This window comes from Rhinoderma darwinii, chromosome 1, assembly GCF_050947455.1.
Source record: "Rhinoderma darwinii isolate aRhiDar2 chromosome 1, aRhiDar2.hap1, whole genome shotgun sequence".
NCBI classification, from domain to species: Eukaryota; Metazoa; Chordata; class Amphibia; order Anura; family Rhinodermatidae; genus Rhinoderma; species Rhinoderma darwinii.
Window position 1 is genome coordinate 315,763,392 of NC_134687.1, and position 17,435 is coordinate 315,780,826.

The 17,435-nt window shown below is 41.9% G+C and overlaps 1 protein-coding gene across 2 annotated transcripts in view; it reads left to right on the forward strand.

Moving 5' to 3' along the window:
- Window positions 1–17,435, forward strand: part of GNE (glucosamine (UDP-N-acetyl)-2-epimerase/N-acetylmannosamine kinase) — a 91,018-nt gene that overhangs the window by 45,598 nt on the left and 27,985 nt on the right. The gene's annotated exons all lie outside the window — the stretch shown is intronic.

Consider the following 17,435-nt stretch of genomic DNA (forward strand, 5'->3'; position numbering starts at 1 on the left):
ACCTTTTATCCTATTTTTTGGGATGCCAGGTAAACCAAAAAACGCAATTCTGGCACAGCTTTTTTTGGTTTTTTTTTATACAGAGTTCACCACGCATTATAAACTACATGTTACCTTTATTCTGCGGGTCAGTACGATTCCGGCGATACCTCATTTATAGAACTTTTTTATGTTTTACAACTTTTTGCACAATAAAATTACTTTTGTAAAAAGAATGTATTTTTTCTGTCGCCAAGTTGTGAGAACCATAACGTTTTAATTTTTTTGTCGACGGAGTTGTATGAGGGCTTGTTTTTTGCGGGACGAGCTATAGTTTTTATAGGTACCATTTTTGGATACGTGCGACTTTTTGATCACTTTTTATTGTAATATTTGTAGGGCAAAGTGACTAAAAAACAGAAACTCTGGTAACGTTTTTTACGGGTTTTTTTTACGCTGTTCACCGCGTGCAATAAATAATATAATATTTTGATACCTCCGGTCGTTACGGTCGTGGCGATACCAAATACATATGGTTTATTATTATTTTTCAATAATAAAGGACTTGATAAGAGTAAAAGGGGGATTGTGTGTTATTTGATTACTTGAAACTTTTATTGTTTTCAAACTTTTATTTTTTGCACTTTTTTTTACACTTTTTTATACTTTTTTTACACTTTTTCTCAAGTCCCACTAGGGGACTTGAAGGTCCAACGGTCAGATTTTTTTTTTTCTAATACATTGCACTACCTATGTAGTGCAATGTATTAGATCTGTCAGTCATTCACTGACAGCAAGCCGTTTAGGCTTCGCCTCCCGGCGGGGCCTAAATCGGCTTCCGTAATGGCAGAGCAGGAGACCATTGTGTCTCCTGTTGCCATAACAGCAGTCGCCAGTCCCGATTGCCTGTCAGGGCTGGCGATCTGCTTGTAACCGCTACGATGCAGCAATCGCTTTCGATTGCTGCATCGAAGGGGTTAATGGCAGGGATCGGAGCTAGCTCCGGTTCCTGCCGTTACAGGTGGATGTCAGCTGTACAGTACAGCTGACTTCCACCGCTGATGACGCCGGATCAGCTCCTGACCCGGCGCCATCTTGCCGGCAGCTACGGAAGCCGATCAGGCTCCGCCGCCGGGCGGATCTTGACCGGCTTCGGTGCTAGGCAGACCGGGAGGCCAGTATTAGGCCTCCGGTTGCCATTGCAGCCACCGGAACCCCGGCAATTTCATTACTGGGGTTCCGATGAGCTGCAAACACCTTAAGTGCAGCGATCGCGTTTGAGCGCTGCACTTAAGGGGTTAATGGCGGGGATCGAAGCTAATTTCGGTCCCCGCCGTTACAGTCGGATGTCAGCTGTAAGATACAGCTGAGATCCGGTGATGATGGGACCGGCTCAGCTTCTGAGCCGGTGCCAAACGTTTGACGTACATGTACGGCAAGATGCGGGAAGTCAGTACTTTCCATGACGTACATGTACGTCAAATGTCGGGAAGGGGTTAATCCAGTTTCATTCCTGTAATAACGAAGGTTTTTACCAGAGAAAAACAACTGAATGTTTATTGTCCTGATTCTGCCATTTTTAGAAATATCCCACATGTGGCCCTAGTGTGCTACGGGCCTGAAACAAAGGCCCCAGAAGCAAAGAAGCACCTAGTGTATTTTTCGGCCTTCCTTTTTCTTAAATTATATTTCAGGCACCATGTCAGGTTAGAAGAGGTCTTGTGGTGCAAAAACAAAGGAAACCCCCCAAAAGTGACTCCATTTGTGAAACTACACCCCTTGAGGAATTCATCTAGGGGTGTAGTGGGCATTTTGACCACACAGGTATTTCATAGATTTCATTAGAATTGGGCAGTGAAAATGAAAAATTACATTATTTTCCAATAAGATGTAACTTTACCTCAGAATTTGTAATTTTTTTTTTTCAACAAATAAATGAGGAAAAGCACCCCAACATTTGTAAAGCAACTTCTCCAGAGTACGGAAATACCCAACATGTGGTCATAAACTGCTGTTTGGGCAAGCGGCAGGACTCGGAAGGGAAGGCACGCCATTTAGCTTTTGGAGCGCTGATTTTGCTGGATTCATTTCTCTGCACCATGTCGCATTTGTACCAATACAGTGGAAACCCCCCCAAAAGTGACTCCATTTGGGAAGCTACACCCCTAGAGGAATTCAACTAGGGTGTAGTGAGCATTTTGACCCCCCCAGGTGTTTCATAGATTCCATTAGAATTGGGCATTAAAAATGAAAAATTACATTATTTTTTTCCCACTAAGACGTAGCTTTAGGTCAAAATGTTTCATTTTCTCCTCAAATAAAGGAGAAAAAGCACCATAACATTTGTAAACCAACTTCTCCAGAGTACGGAAATACCCGATATGTGGTAATAAACCACTATGAATACACATCAGATGGGAAGGCGCGCCATTTGGCTTTTGGAGCACAGATTTTGCTGGATTGGTTTCTTGACACCATGTTGCTTTTGCAAAGCCCCTTAGGTACCAGTACAGTGGAAACTCCCCAGAAGTGACTCCATTTGGCAAACTACACCCATTGAGGAATTCATCTAGGGGGTAGTGAGCATTTTGACCCCACAGGTGTCTCATAGATTTTATTAGAAATGGGCAGCGAAAATGAAAAATTACATTATTTTCCAATAAGACGTAGCATTAATTCAAAAATTTTCATTTTCTCAACAAATAAAGGAGAAAAAGCACCATAACATTTGTAAAGCAACTTTTTCAGAGTAGGAAAATACCCCACACGTGGTCATAAACTATTTGGACACACAGCAAGGTTCTAAAGGGAAGGAGCGCCATTTAGTATTTGGAGTGGAGATTTTACAAGATTAGTTTTTTGACACCATGTTGCATTGAGCTATAGTACCAGTACAGTGGTACCCCCGAAAAATTACCCCATTTTGGAAACTAGATCCCTCAAAGAATTTATCTAGGGGTGTAGTGAGCATTTTGACCGCACAAGTGTTTTGCAAAAATGAGTAAGCAATAGATGTTGCAGATTGAAAATTGCCGTTTTCCACAGATATGCCATTTCAGTGCCCAATGTGTTGTGCCCAGTTTGTACCACCGTAGACACACCTTCCATAAATTGTTAAGCGGGTTCTCCAGAATACAGTAATACCCCATATGTGGTAATAAATTGCCGTTTGGGCACACTGCCAGGCTCAGTTGAACCACCATTTGGCTTTTGAAGCGCATATTTTGCTTGGTGTTTTACTGGTATTTCAGCTTATAATGTGGGGGCATATGTAAACGGGCGGAGTACATCAGGGTATATGTAAGCTGGGGGGAGTACATCAGGGCATAATAGGATGATGTAATAATGGGGTGAATGAATAATCCATGGATTGGTGTGGTACGCTTTGAACCAATCCTTTATGCACAGGCCGGGTTTATTGGGTATTATACAAAATATCTGCGCTCCAGTATTGACTTCTTCATTAGCCCTATAAGCCGCACAAGGCCCTAAAGTTTCCTCATCTCCGCTGCATCTGCAGGTGTTATTTTTTCCGTTGTGTGAGGGCGCGTTTTTTGTTGAACGAGCTGTAATTTTTATTGGTTCCATTTTGGGGTACATGCAACCTTTTGATCACTTTTTATTACATTTTTTTTTGAGACAAGATGACCACAAAATAAAATGCTGTCATTGTTTTTTTGTAAAAAATGTTTACGGTGTTCACCGTGCAGTAAAAATAATGTGATATTTTTATAGATCAGGCCGTTCCGAATGCGGCGATACTTATTATGTATAGTTTTTTTTTCATGTTTTCATTTTTTTTTTCTAATTTATAAAGGAGTTGATCAGGGAAACAGGGCGATTTTGTTGTTTTTATTAGTTAAAGGGAATGTGTCGCTAGAATTTTTTTTTTTGTACTTTTACTTTAAACACGCCCAGTTGTACTTTAGAAAGCCTCATTTACATAATTAAAATGGTCATAACTTGGCCAAAAATGCTCGTTTTAAAAAAAAAACAAACGTTACTCTTATCTACATTGCAGCGCCGATCTGCTGCAATAGGAGATAGGGGTTGCAAAATCTGGTGACAGAGCCTCTTTAACCCCTTAATGACCTGGCCATTTTGCACGTTAATAACCAAGGATTATTTTTTGTTTTTTCACAGTCGCATTCCAAGAGTCGTAACTTTTTATTTTATAGCCGTATAAGGGCTTGTTTTTTGGGGGACGAGTTGTATTTTGTAATTGTACCATTTTTAGATGCTTAGAATATATTGATTAACTTTTATTAACTTTATTTTAGGGGAGAATTGAAAATAAGCAGCTATTCCAGCATTAATTTTCACGTTATAAATTTACGCCGTTTACTAAGCAGCGTAAATAACATGTTAACTTTATTCTATGGGTCGGCACGATTACGGGGATACCAAATATGTAAAGGTTTTATATGTTTTCCTACGTTTGCACAATAAAAACACTTTTAGAAAAAAATTACTTGTTTTTGCATCGCCGCATTCCAAAAGGCGTAATTTTTTTATTTTTCCGTCGATGTGGCCGTATGTGGGCTTGATTTTTGCGGGCCAATGTGTAGTTTTCATTAGTACTGTTTTGGGGTACATAGGACTTCTAGATTAACTTTTATTTTATTTTTTATGGGGGGAATGGGAGAAAAGAGAGAATTTTGCCGTTGATTTTTGCGTTTTTTTTTTGGACGCCGTTCATCCGGCGGATTAATTAATGTGTTAGTCAAGTTGTTACGATCGCGGGGATACCATATATGTGTATGTGTTATTTGTTTTGACACTTTTACTAAATAAAACCACTTTTTGGGCAGTTTTATTTGATTTTGTCTGTCCATTTTATTTTTATTTTTTTCACAAACTTTATTTAACTGATTGACATTTTTTTTTTAAGTCCCACCAGGGGACTTCACTATGGGATCTGTTGATCGCATATATAATTCTTTGGTATACTTAGTATACCAAAGCATTATTGCCTGTCAGTGTAAATCTGACAGGCAATCTGTTAGGTCATGCCTCCGGCATCGCCTAACAGGCATTTGCTGAAGACAGACCTGGGGGTCTTTGTTAGGCCCCCGGCTGTCATTGAAACCCCCGACGGCGACCCGCGATTTGTTTGCGGGGGCGGCGATCGGGTGACAGAGGGAGCTCCCTTTTGTCAAACACATTAGATGCCGCTGTCACTATTGACAGCGGCATTTAATGGGTTAAACTGCCGGAATCGGAGCGCACTTAGATTCTGGCAGTTGCAGCAGGAGCCAGGCTGTGTATAACAGCCGTGCTCCTGCCGCTGATCGCGTGGGTACACTGTCAGTACCCGCGCCATCACAGGACGGATATATCCGTCGTCCTGTGCGAACTAGCAGCTGCAGAGGACGGATATATCCGTCCTTTGGCGTTAAGGAGTTAAACTGTTAGTCAATGATTACACATTGTTCTAATTTTTGTAATTTTTTTTCACAAGTCAGCAAATATTATAAATTAGATTCTAATTTTATAACATTTCCATGTGCTGGTCATTAGAGGGAATTCCCAAAATTGCAGCATTGCAATGTGGTAAAGCAACCTCATTGCTTTATGCTGCAAATTTGGTGTAGACACACACGCTCTAGTGTGCTCGCACAATGCCCCCTCCTTTATCCTGGCTAGTGGCTGGAAAAAATAAATAAGTTGTGGCTCTCAGAATATGGTGATGCAAAATGTGAAGAGCGTTTCAAAAGCAGATAAAACTGGGCAACATTTAGCAGTGCGACACCGGGCACACATCTGCGGATTATTATTTATTTACCGCATTATTATAGCCTTTTATTATGCCCTGATGTACTCTGCCCAGCTCACGTATGCCCCCACATTATAAACTGAAATACCAGTAAAACCCCCAAACAGAACTGCTACCAAGCAAAATCCATGCTCCAAATGGCGCTCCCTGCCTTCTGAACCCTACAGTGTGCCCAAACAGCAGTTTACGTCCACATATATGGGGTCGCCATACCCATACGCCATACCCAGGAAAACCTGCTTAACAGTTTATTTGTCTTCAGTGGCAAAAACTGGGCACAACATATTGTGCACTAAAATGGCATATCCGTGGAAAATTGCAGTTTTCACTTTGCACCATCCGCTGCGCATTCATTTCTAAGGATAAAATACCCGCGGGGTGAAAATGCTCACTACACCCCTTAAAATGCCCTAACTGGTGTAGTTTCCAAAGTAGGGGGTCACTACTTGGGGGTTTGTTTTAATATTTGACCCCCAGAGCCCTGCAATTGGTCAATGCTCTGAAAATCACTTCTGAGCCCTCTCAAATGTCCAGGCAAATTATAAATGCCTTGAGAGGTGTAGTTTTGAAAATGGGGTCACTTCTTGGGGGCTTCCACTGTACTCCTGGTACCTCCGGTATTTGCAAATGCAACATTGCACCCGAAAACCAATCCCGCAAGATCTGCATGCCAAATAGCACTTCTGACTTTCTGAGCCTTGCCGTGTGTCCAAACAGCAGTTTATGACCACATGTCGGGTATTCCCGTAATCTGGAGAAATTGCTTTACATATGTTGGGGTGCTTTTTTTTTCTCCCTTATTCCATGTAGAAATTACGTTTCCATGTCTTATCAGAAAAAAAAAATAGATTTTTTATTTCACGCCATAATTCCCCTAAATTCAGCAAAAAGCCTGTGGGGTCAAAATTCTCATTATACCCCTCTATAAATTCCTTCAGGGGTGTAGTTTCCCAAATGGGGTAACTTTTGGGGGGTTTCCACTGTTTTGGTCCCACAGGGGGTTTTAAAAATGTGACATGGTGCCCAAAAACCACTCCAGCAAAATCTGCATGCTAAGTAGCGAGCGCTCCTGCCTTTTTAAACCCTGCCGTGTATCCAAACACCAGTTTTCTGATCACATGTGGGGTATTACCGTACTCTGAAGAGATTGCTTTACAAATGTTGGGTGGCTTTATCTCCTTTAACCCTTGTAGAAATGTTGATATTCATTTTCACGGCCTAATTCCATTAAATTCAGCAAGAAAACCTGTGGGGGGGGGGGGGGTCTAAATGCTCACTATACCCCTCGATAAATTCCTTGAGGACTGTAGTTTCCCAAATGCTGTCTTTTTGGGGGTATTTGCACTGTTTTGGCACCACAAGACCTCTTCAAACCTGACATGGTGCCTAAAATATATTCTAATAAAATAGAGGCCCCAAAATCCACTAGGTGCTCCTTTGCGTCTAAGTGGCCGGTTTTTCAGTCCATTATCACACTAGAGCCACATGTGTGATATTTCTAAAAACTGCAGAATCTGGGGAATAAATATTGAGTTGCGTTTCTCTGGTAAAACCTTCTGTGTTACAGGAAAAAAATGAATTAATAAAGATGTTCTGCCCAAAAAAAAATGAAATTTGTAAATTTCACAGGAATTAAAGCAAAGTGAAGGAGAAACGCCTAAAGGGTTAAGAAACTTTCTAAATGCTGTTTTGAATACTTTGAAGGGTGCAGTTTTTAAAATGGGGTGATTTTTATAGCCGGTTTCTAATATATAATTGTGAATAGACATCCCGTGGAATGTCTATTCACTGTCTAAACACTTCAGTATTGTTAATGTGTTAGTATAAGACAGCACATAAGGATCTAGCAGGATCCCTATGCGCTGTGTAAATGAATGGAGAGGAGTGCATGAGGCTGATTGTACAACGCCCACTTGGTCTAAAGTAAAAACACGCCCACTTGGGCATTAAGCAACTCATTAGCATAAATCTAAAATCTCTAATAAAGTGGTGAAAACAGATCGTTTTTTTTTAAATAAAAAGCATTACTGTCACCTACATTATAGTGCCGATCTCCTTATGTAGGAGATAGGGCACTTCTAATGTGGTGACAGAGCCTCTTTAAAGTACAATGTGTCACGAGAAAACAATCTCAGAATCGCATGAAAAAATAAAAACATTCCAAAGTTATTACATAAAGGGACACTTGTCAGATTTGAAAAAAATGGCCTGGGCCATTAGGCGAAAACAGGCTGTGTCCTTAAGGGTATGTTCACACGAGGTCATTACGTCCGTAATTGACGGACTTATTTCGGCCGGAAGTATCGGACCGAACACCGTGCAGGGAGCCGGGCTCCTAGCATCATAGTTATGTACGACGCTAGGAGTCCCTGCCTCGCTGCCGGACAACTGTCCCGTACTGTAATCATGTTTTCAGTACGGGACAGTTGTCCGGCAGGGACTCCTAGCGTCGTACATAAGGCTCCCTGCACTGACTTAGGTCCGATACTTGCGGCCGAAATACGTCCGTCAATTACGGACGTAATGACCTCGTGTGAACATACCCTAAGGGGTTTAAAACTGACGATTTGTGGTAAAATCGCATGTTGGCTTAGTGTTTAGCATCATCGTGGTTGCTATGTATGTCTCCAATATGTTAAGGTGTCTGTAAGTCTTAATCCTTATAAGTTTAACCCCTTAATGACCAGCCTATTTTAAACCTTAAAGAGGCTCTGTCACCAGATTTTGCAACCCCTATCTGCTATTGCAGCAGATAGGCGCTGCAATGTAGATTACAGTAACGTTTTTATTTTTAAAAAACGAGCATTTTTGGCCAAGTTATGACCATTTTTGTATTTATGCAAATGAGGCTTGCAAAAGTACAACTGAGCGTGTTTACAGTAAACGTACAACTGGGCGTGTATTATGTGTGTACATCGGGGCGTGTTTACTACTTTTACTAGCTGGGCGTTAGGAATGGGAGTGTATGATGCTGACGAATCAGCATCATCCACTTCTGTTCGTTAACACCCAGCTTCTGGCAGTGCAGACACACAGCGTGTTCTCGAGAGATCACGCTGTGACGTCACTCACTTCCTGCCCCAGGTCCTGCATCGTGTCGGACGAGCGAGGACACATTGGCACCAGAGGCTACAGTTGATTCTGCAGCAGCATCGGCGTTTGCAGGTAAGTCGATGTAGCTACTTACCTGCAAACGCTGATGCTGCTGCAGAATCAACTGTAGCCTCTGGTGCCGATGTGTCCTCGCTCGTCCGACACGATGCAGGACCTGGGGCAGGAAGTGACGTCACAGCGTGATCTCTCGAGAACACGCTGTATGTCTGCACTGCCAGAAGCTGGGCGTTCTGAAGAGAAGTGGATGATACTTCTCGTCAGAACGCCCAGCTAGTAAAAGTAGTAAAAACGCCCCGATGTACACACATAATACACGCCCAGTTGGACTTTTACTTTAAACACAGTTGGACCTTAGCAAGCCTCATTTGCATAAATACAAAAATGGTCATAACTTGGCCAAAAATGCTCGTTTTTTAAAAATAAAAACGTTACTGTAATCTACATTGCAGCGCCGATCTGCTGCAATAGCAGATAGGGGTTGCAAAATCTGGTGACAGAGCCTCTTTAATGACCAAGGTATTTTTGACGTTTTTCTATCATCGCGTTCCAAGAGCTATAACTTTTTTATTTTTGCGTCGACATAGCTGTGTAAGGTCTTGTTTTTTGCGGGACAAGTTGTATTTTTTAATAGCACCATTTTGAGATACATATTATCTATTGATTAACTTTTTTATTAACTTTTTTTTGGGGGTGAATAGAAAAAAACACAGAAATTTTGCCACTCTTTTTCGCGTCCTAAATCTACGCCGTTTACCATGTGGTATAAATAACATAATAAGTTTATTGAGCGGGTTGTTAGGATTGCAACGATACCAAATTCGTATAGTTTTTGTATGTTTTACTACTTTTACATAGTAAAAGCGCTTTTGTTTTTCAAAATTATTTGGTTTTTGTGTCTCCATATTTGAAGAGCCATAACTTTTTTTATTGTTCCGCCGATGCAGTTGTATGACGGCTTTTTTTTTGCGGGACGACTTTTAGTTTTTATTGGTACCATTTTTGATCACTTTTTATCACATTTTTTTTTAAAGTCCGGATTCACAGAAAACAGCAATTTTTTTCCATTGTTTTTTTTATTTTTTACGGCGTTCACCGTGCGGGTTAAATAATGTAATAGATTTATAGTCGGGTCGTTACGGACGCGGCGATACCAAATATGTGTAACTTTTTTTTTTTTTTTTCTTTATTTTGGTTTTTTAATACTTAAGCAGTTTGTAAGGGGAAAAAGTGGGTTTTTCATTTTATTTTTTTTCACTTTTTTATTAACTTTGTTAAACTTTTATTTTTTTTGACTATTTTACTAGTCCCACTAGGGGACTTTAATATGTGATCATCCGATCGCTATTATAATACACTGCAATACTTTTGTATTGCAGTGTATTACTGCCTGTCCATATAAAACGGACAGGCATCTGCTAGGTCATGCCTTTAGAAAATGCCCTTTTATAAGTTTTTATGTTACAAAGCAAAGGGTGAAATCTGCAGCAACATCTGCATTTAAAACATGCAGAATGTGCCTCAGATTCACAGCAAACTCCAGTGTCCGAACGTAGTCCTAAAACGAATGCACCCAGCAGAGCCTTGTGCATGGAGCCTGTATGGAAGTGCATGAAGGCCATTTAAATTATTAGCATGGAGCTGTCCCATTCTGTCAGGTGGCGTATATACATGGATATTCTCCCCTAGTTATGCAGACTGTGATGGAACATGCCCCAATTTTTATCGACAATTATCAAGTCGACAATTCTCACCTATCCATTATTGATCCTGGTATAAGCTCCTTTAAAGAGGCTCTGTCACCACATTATAAGTGGCCTATATTGTACATGATGTGATCGGCGCTGTAATGTAGATTACAGCAGTGTTTTTTTATTTAGAAAAACGATCATTTTTGACGGAGTTATGACCTATATTAACTTTATGCTAATGAGTTTCTCAATGGACAACTGGGTGTGTTTTACTATATGACCAAGTCGGCGTTGTACAGAGGAGTGTATGACGCTGACCAATCAGCGTCATACACTTCGCTCCATTCATTTACACTGCAAATAGCGATATAGCTATATCATTATGTGCAGTCACATAAACACACTATAACGCTACTCATGTGTCATGACAATGAATATACATTACCGTCAGCTAGGACGTGATGTGTATTCATTCTCCTGACCACTTCTGTAGCGTCTCTGAGACTACAGCACAGCGAGATCTCGCGAGATTACGCTGTGAGCTGTCATTCACAGCGAGACTACGCCTGCTATGCTGTAAATAACGGACGCTACAGAAGAGGTCAGGAGAATGAATACACATCTCGTCCTGGTTGGAGGTAATGTATATTCATTGTCATGACACGAGTAGCGTTATAGCGTGTTTATGTGACTGCACATAGTGATATGGCTATATCGCGATCTGCAGTGTAACTGAATGGAGAGAAGTGTATGAAGCTGATTGGTCACTGACTGGTCAGCGTCATACACTTCTCTCCACAACACCCACTTGGCCATATAGTAAAACACGCCCAGTTGTCCATTAAGAAAGTCATTACCATAAAGCTAATATAGGTCATAAGTAAAAAAATGATAGTTTTTCTAAATAAAAAACACTGCTGTAATTTACATTACAGCGCCGATCACATCATGTACAACATAGGCCACTTATAATGTGGTGACAGAGCCTCTTTAAGATAAAACCTTCATATGAGGCACACAGAGGTGCAGTAAAGACCCAATGGACCGCTTTATGGGAGCCCTATTATGGTTCCGTACAAAAAGTTTGGATGAGCCCTTCTAGTGATGACCTGCTGTTACGGTCTTCCAGAAAAACCTCTAAATAGGTTCTGAGAAAGAGTAGTGGTAGGGTTGTATAGTGGTGTAAAACCTCTTCAATTGCTATAATAATACTAACAAAAAAAAACTTCTGGTCAGTCAGGTTCCCTTTGTCTACTATTACATGTTGCATACATATCAGAAAGCAGTCAACCTGCGACATCTTTTCAAGGCTCTATATTTTCATTTTATGTGTCTGGTCTATAAAATATATATATATATTTTAGGCAGATCACAATCTGACAGCATTTGCACTACACTGGAATGAATGCAGCATTTACAGCAGACGTTTTATACACACCACACACAGAGATATATTATTTATTTATTTAATTATTGTATATCTCTGCCACTAAACCGATGACTGCAACAACAAAGACTGTGCAGAGATGATGGATTGACAGACTCTGTTGTATAACTAGTCTGGAGGGAGGAGTCCCCTAATGTACTATTAAGTTCCAGCCAGGGGCAACAGTACAAGAGTTCCTCCACTTCTCCTTGGCTCTAATTTTTATATTCACTCTTCGCCAGCCTGGTCCTTGTGATTGACAGATTCCATAAGTAGAGATCTGTCAATCACTATGGGAAGCAGAGGGGACGCATCTCTCTAACAGGCTGGCGTTTAATACTGAGTACACGCCGGTATGATATGTCCTTAACCCTTTCAGGACCAGACTAATTTTCGTGTTTATGCTTTTGTTTTTTCCACCCCGAGTTCAAAAAGTTTTTTGTTTTCTTGTTGACACAGCCATATCTTTTTACGGGACAAGTTGTACTTTCTAATGGTACTATTTAATATTATGTGCGATGTACTGGGAAGCTGGAAAAAAAATTCAGAATAGGGTGAAATTGGAAAAAAAAACCAGCAGTTCGGCCATTTTCTTAGGCCTCACGCGCACGACCATAAAAACTCCTGTTATTACGGGTCGTAGACTTCTATTGGCCACGGGTACCTTCCTGTTTTCTTACGGGAAGGTGCGCGTGCCGTTGAAAAAGATAGAACATGTCCTATTTCAGGCCATAACGGCACGGACAGCCCATAGAAGTCTATGGAGCTGCCGTAATGACGGGTGGCTACATGTGTGCACCCGTCATTACGGCAGCGTTGCTAGGCGACGTCAGTAAATAGTCACTGTCCAGGGTGCTGAAAGAGTTAACTGATCGGCAGTAACTCTTTCAGCACCCTGGACAGTGAATTCCGATCAGAATATAGAGCAACCTGTAAAAAAAAAGACGTTCGTACTTACCGAGAACTTCCTGCTTCCTCCAGTCCGGTCTCCCGGCCGTTGCCTTGGTGACGCGTCCCTCTCGAGATCCGGCCCGACACCCCTGGATGACGTTTCAGCCCATGTGACCACTGCAGCCAATCACATGCTGCAGCGGTCACATGGACTGCCGCGTCATCCAGGGATGTCGGGCTGGATGTCAAGAGAGGGACGCGTCACCAAGACAACGGCCGGGTAAGTATGAATTTCTTTTACTTTTACCTCGGAAAGGGCTGCCCCTTCTCTCTATCCTGCACTGATAGAGAGAAGGGGCTGCCGATTACTGCAGTGCAATTTTGCATCGAAAACGTGCCCGTAAATACGGGTGAAATACTGGTGATACCGGAACCGTATTTACGGGCACTGGTCCGTAAATACTTGTGCAAAATGGGTCGAATACGTGTGACACCGGACCCGTATTTACGGGTGGGAGAAAATACCGTCATGTGCATGAGGCCTTATGGGTTTCTTTTTTACAGTGTTGAATGTACTTTGAAAATGACACTTTACCTTTATTCTGCGGGTCAGTACGATCACTTTAATACCAAATTTATGTAGTTTTTGTTATGTTTTAGTACTTTTTTTTTAAAAACATTGGCATCGCCATATAGTCACAATATAGCAAGGCAAAAATGTAACTTTAAAAAAAATAAATTACTTTTTATATTTCTGTGTACAGAGCTGTGTAAGGCATATTTTTCTACGTAGACAGATGTAGTTTGTATGAATACCAATTTGGCGGATGTCGGGCATTTCGATCACTTTTTATTCTATTTTTTTTGGGTGTTGAAGTGGCAAAAAAACCCTGCGATTCGGCCACTTTGCCTATTTCCTGCTATGACGTTCACCGTTTTGGATAAATATTTTTATAGTTCCGGTATTTTCGGACGCAGGCATACCTAATGTGTGTGTTTTTATTATTGTGTATTTTTATGGGATTTAGGGTAAGGGGGAGATTTTATTTTTTTATTTAGCCCCCCTAGGGGGCTTGAACCTGCGATCATTAGTTTGCTTCTGCCATAGACTGCAATATCGCAATATTGCAGTCTATGGCAAAATTAGTGCATTGCTATTGAGACCTGCCTCAGGCAGGTCTCAATAGCAATCTTCCTGTAGCAGGGCTGGGAGCGTTCACAATGCTCCCAGCTGCTGCTCCCGCGATCTCTCCGCGTGGGAGTCGGTGACTGGCACCGAAGCAAAGGGGCAGTAAAAACCCCTCAGATGCCGGTGGTCACATCTGACACCGAAATCCTGAGGGGTTAAATGCTTGCGATCAGAAATTTTTCTGATTGCATGTATTGCTGCTGGGACCCTGCTGAGCAACACAGCAGAGACCCGGTGGCTATGGCGCCCGCTAAGCTTCTGAGCGGGCGCCATTTTTAAATACCCTTTCCTGACGTAGATGTATATATGAAAGTGTTAATCACGTTGCGCTTTGAAAAAAAAAAAAAATTATCTACATAAGCTCAATGTCCATGTTAACGAACTGTATGTTCTGTGACCACAGTCCCCACTATCTTTGTTTTGGGGCCATTTCGCAGCATAAAATCTATAGCAAGCTTTTTTTATATTTGTATGTGATGAAGGAAATACTCATGGTATACATTTGTATGGTAAAGATTGGGATCTATAGGACTAGGGTTGAGCGAGCGTACTATTTTTGTCTACGTCGTGTTCTGGTTCCCTTTTTGTTGTGAAGTATTACCCATTTTCGATCCAACATGTCTTTGTTGAACCTTGCTATTTGCTTTAGCACTGCTTGTTTGGTCAGTTAGCCAACCTTTCACGTGGAAAGTTTGGCTAATTGTAAATTTGTTAAACATCAAATATTTAGCAGGAAAGTTTTGTCAAACATAGTAATTTATTTTGTTGGTCTATCCGACATAGATAAATTATATCTTGGATATACACCTTCACTATTTGCATCAATAGTCTAAAACTTTCATTAGCCGTCTTTTTGTTTCATTAAAGAAGTATTCCGACTAAACACATTTATGACTCGCGATCTTCCTATTGGGGACCCCTGACCCCTGTTTTGGAATCCAAGCCGGCCTATGTTGGTTGCAAATAGTAGGATAAGATGAGACAATCTGGTTGCACTTGTGTGGGTCTCGCTATTGACAGGAGGTATGGAAACAGCCGAGCACACCTGCCCTCTCTTGGACATGACTGCTAGTAAACTATTCACAATAGTGCTTTTCCACTCCACTGTCATCCCTCTCTAGACAGCTCCATATTATTGTGTCCATCTCCTTATCACACATTTCATATTTAATTAGTTCTACCTTGAGCTGTGCATCATTCTGCCAAGTTGCGTCATTATAATGTCAAATATTTAGCAACATCTAGAATTTGATTGTGATGGTGCCAAGGCTAAACCTTATATAAACATTTAATCTTGGGTGTGGATTCCGAAGTACAAATACTTCATTCTCCGCTGATACTACTTCTAAACTCATGAGTCACAGTTCCATTATAAACCGGAAAAGTTTATATGTGGAAATTGTTGCGTTCCCTTATTTAATTCAGGACTATGGCAGTATACCCTGTTTTTAACCCCTTAGTGACCACTAATACGCCTTTTTACGTCGGTCACTAATGGGCTTTAGGCTAGGCTGACGCCTTTTCACGTCAGCCTAGTCTAAGTCCTGCACGGGTCTCCCGTGCAGGCAGGAGCCGGGGCTCTGCTGTCTGATGACAGCTGAGCTCCTGCTCCAACGCCCGCGATCGAAGTTTACTTCGATCGCGGCCGTTTAACCCGTTAAATGCCGCCGTGAATAGCGACCGCGGCATTTAACTTTGTTTACAGAGGGAGTGCGCTCCCTCTGTCACCCATCGGCGGCCCGCAAATGAAATCGTGGGTCTCCGATGGGGTGTCATGGCAGCCGGGGGCTTGATAAAAGCCCCCAGGTCTGCCCTGGACATATTCCTGTTAGGACGCGCCGGAGGCACGTCCTAAGGCTGGATTCACACGAACGTGGCGTTTTTGCGGACGCAAAAACGCGGCGTTTTGCGCGCGCAAAAATCACTTGCTAGCTCAGTGTGTCATCCGTGTATGATGCGCGGCTGCGTGATTTTCGCGCAGCCGCCATCATAGAGATGAGGCTAGCCGACGTCAGTCACTGTCCAAGGTGCTGAAAGAGTTAACTGATCGGCAGTAACTCTTTCAACACCCTCGCCAGTGAATTCCGATCACCATATCTAGCAACCTGTTAAAAAAAAAACAAGAGGTTCGTACTTACCGAGAACTTCCCGGCCGTTGCCTTGGTGACGCGTCCTTGGTGACGCGCCTCTCTTGACATCTGGCCTCACCTCCCTGGATGACGCTGCAGTCCATGTGACCGCTGCAGCCTGTGCTTGGCCTGTGATTGGCTGCAGCTGTCACTTGGACGGAATTGTCATCCCGGGAGGTCAGACTGGAGGAAGAAGCCGAGGAGTTAGCGGTAAGTTAGAACTTTTTTTTTTTTTTTTTTACTCGTTCATGTATATTGGGATCGGAAGTCACTGTCCATGGTGCTGAAACAGTTTAACTCTTTCTGCACCCTGGACAGTGACTATATCCGGACGTCGCGTACCGGAATTTTTTTTGCCGAGTTCGGCCGAACCCGGTGAGGTTCGGTTCGGTTGTCCGGGTTCGCTCTTCTCAAAGACACTCCGTTTGGATGTTTGTAAATAGAAAAGCACGTGGTGCTTTTCTGTTTACATTCATCCTTTTGACAGCTCTTGCGCGAATCACGCAGTTCGCACGGAAGTGCTTCCGTGCGGCATGCGTGGTTTTCACGCACCCATTGACTTCAATGGGTGCGTGATGCGTGCAAAACGCCCAAAGAACGGACATGTCGTGACTTTTTTTCAGCGGACTCACGCTGAGCAAAAATCACGGACATGTCTGCACGGCCCCATAGACACATATAGGTCCGTGCAAATCACGCGCGTTGCACGGACGTTTTTCACGTTCGTCTGAATAAAGCCTCACAGATTGCCTGTCAGATTTACACTGACAGGCAATAATGCTCTGGTATACGAAGTATACCAGAGCATTATAGCAGCGATCGGAATATCGCACAGTAAAGTCCCCTAGTGGGACTAATAAAATAAGTCATCAAAGTGAAATAAAGATTATTAATAAAAAGTACAGTAAAAAAATAAATCCATTTTTTTCCATAAAAAGTGGTTTTATTTAGTAAAAGTATAAAAAAAAAAAAAAAAAAGTACACATATGTCGTATCGCCGCGACCGTAATGACTCCATTAATAAAGTTAATATGTAATTTAAACCGCAAAGTGAACACCGTAAAAAAAAAACGCAGAAAACCATGGCGAAATTGCAATTTTTTTCCATTGCCCCCCAAAAAAGTCATAATAAAAATGAATCAATAAGTCCCATGCACCCCAAAACAGTACCATTCAAAACTACGTCTTGTCCCGCAGAAAACCAGCCCAAAAAATCACTACATTGATGGAAAAATAAAAAAAT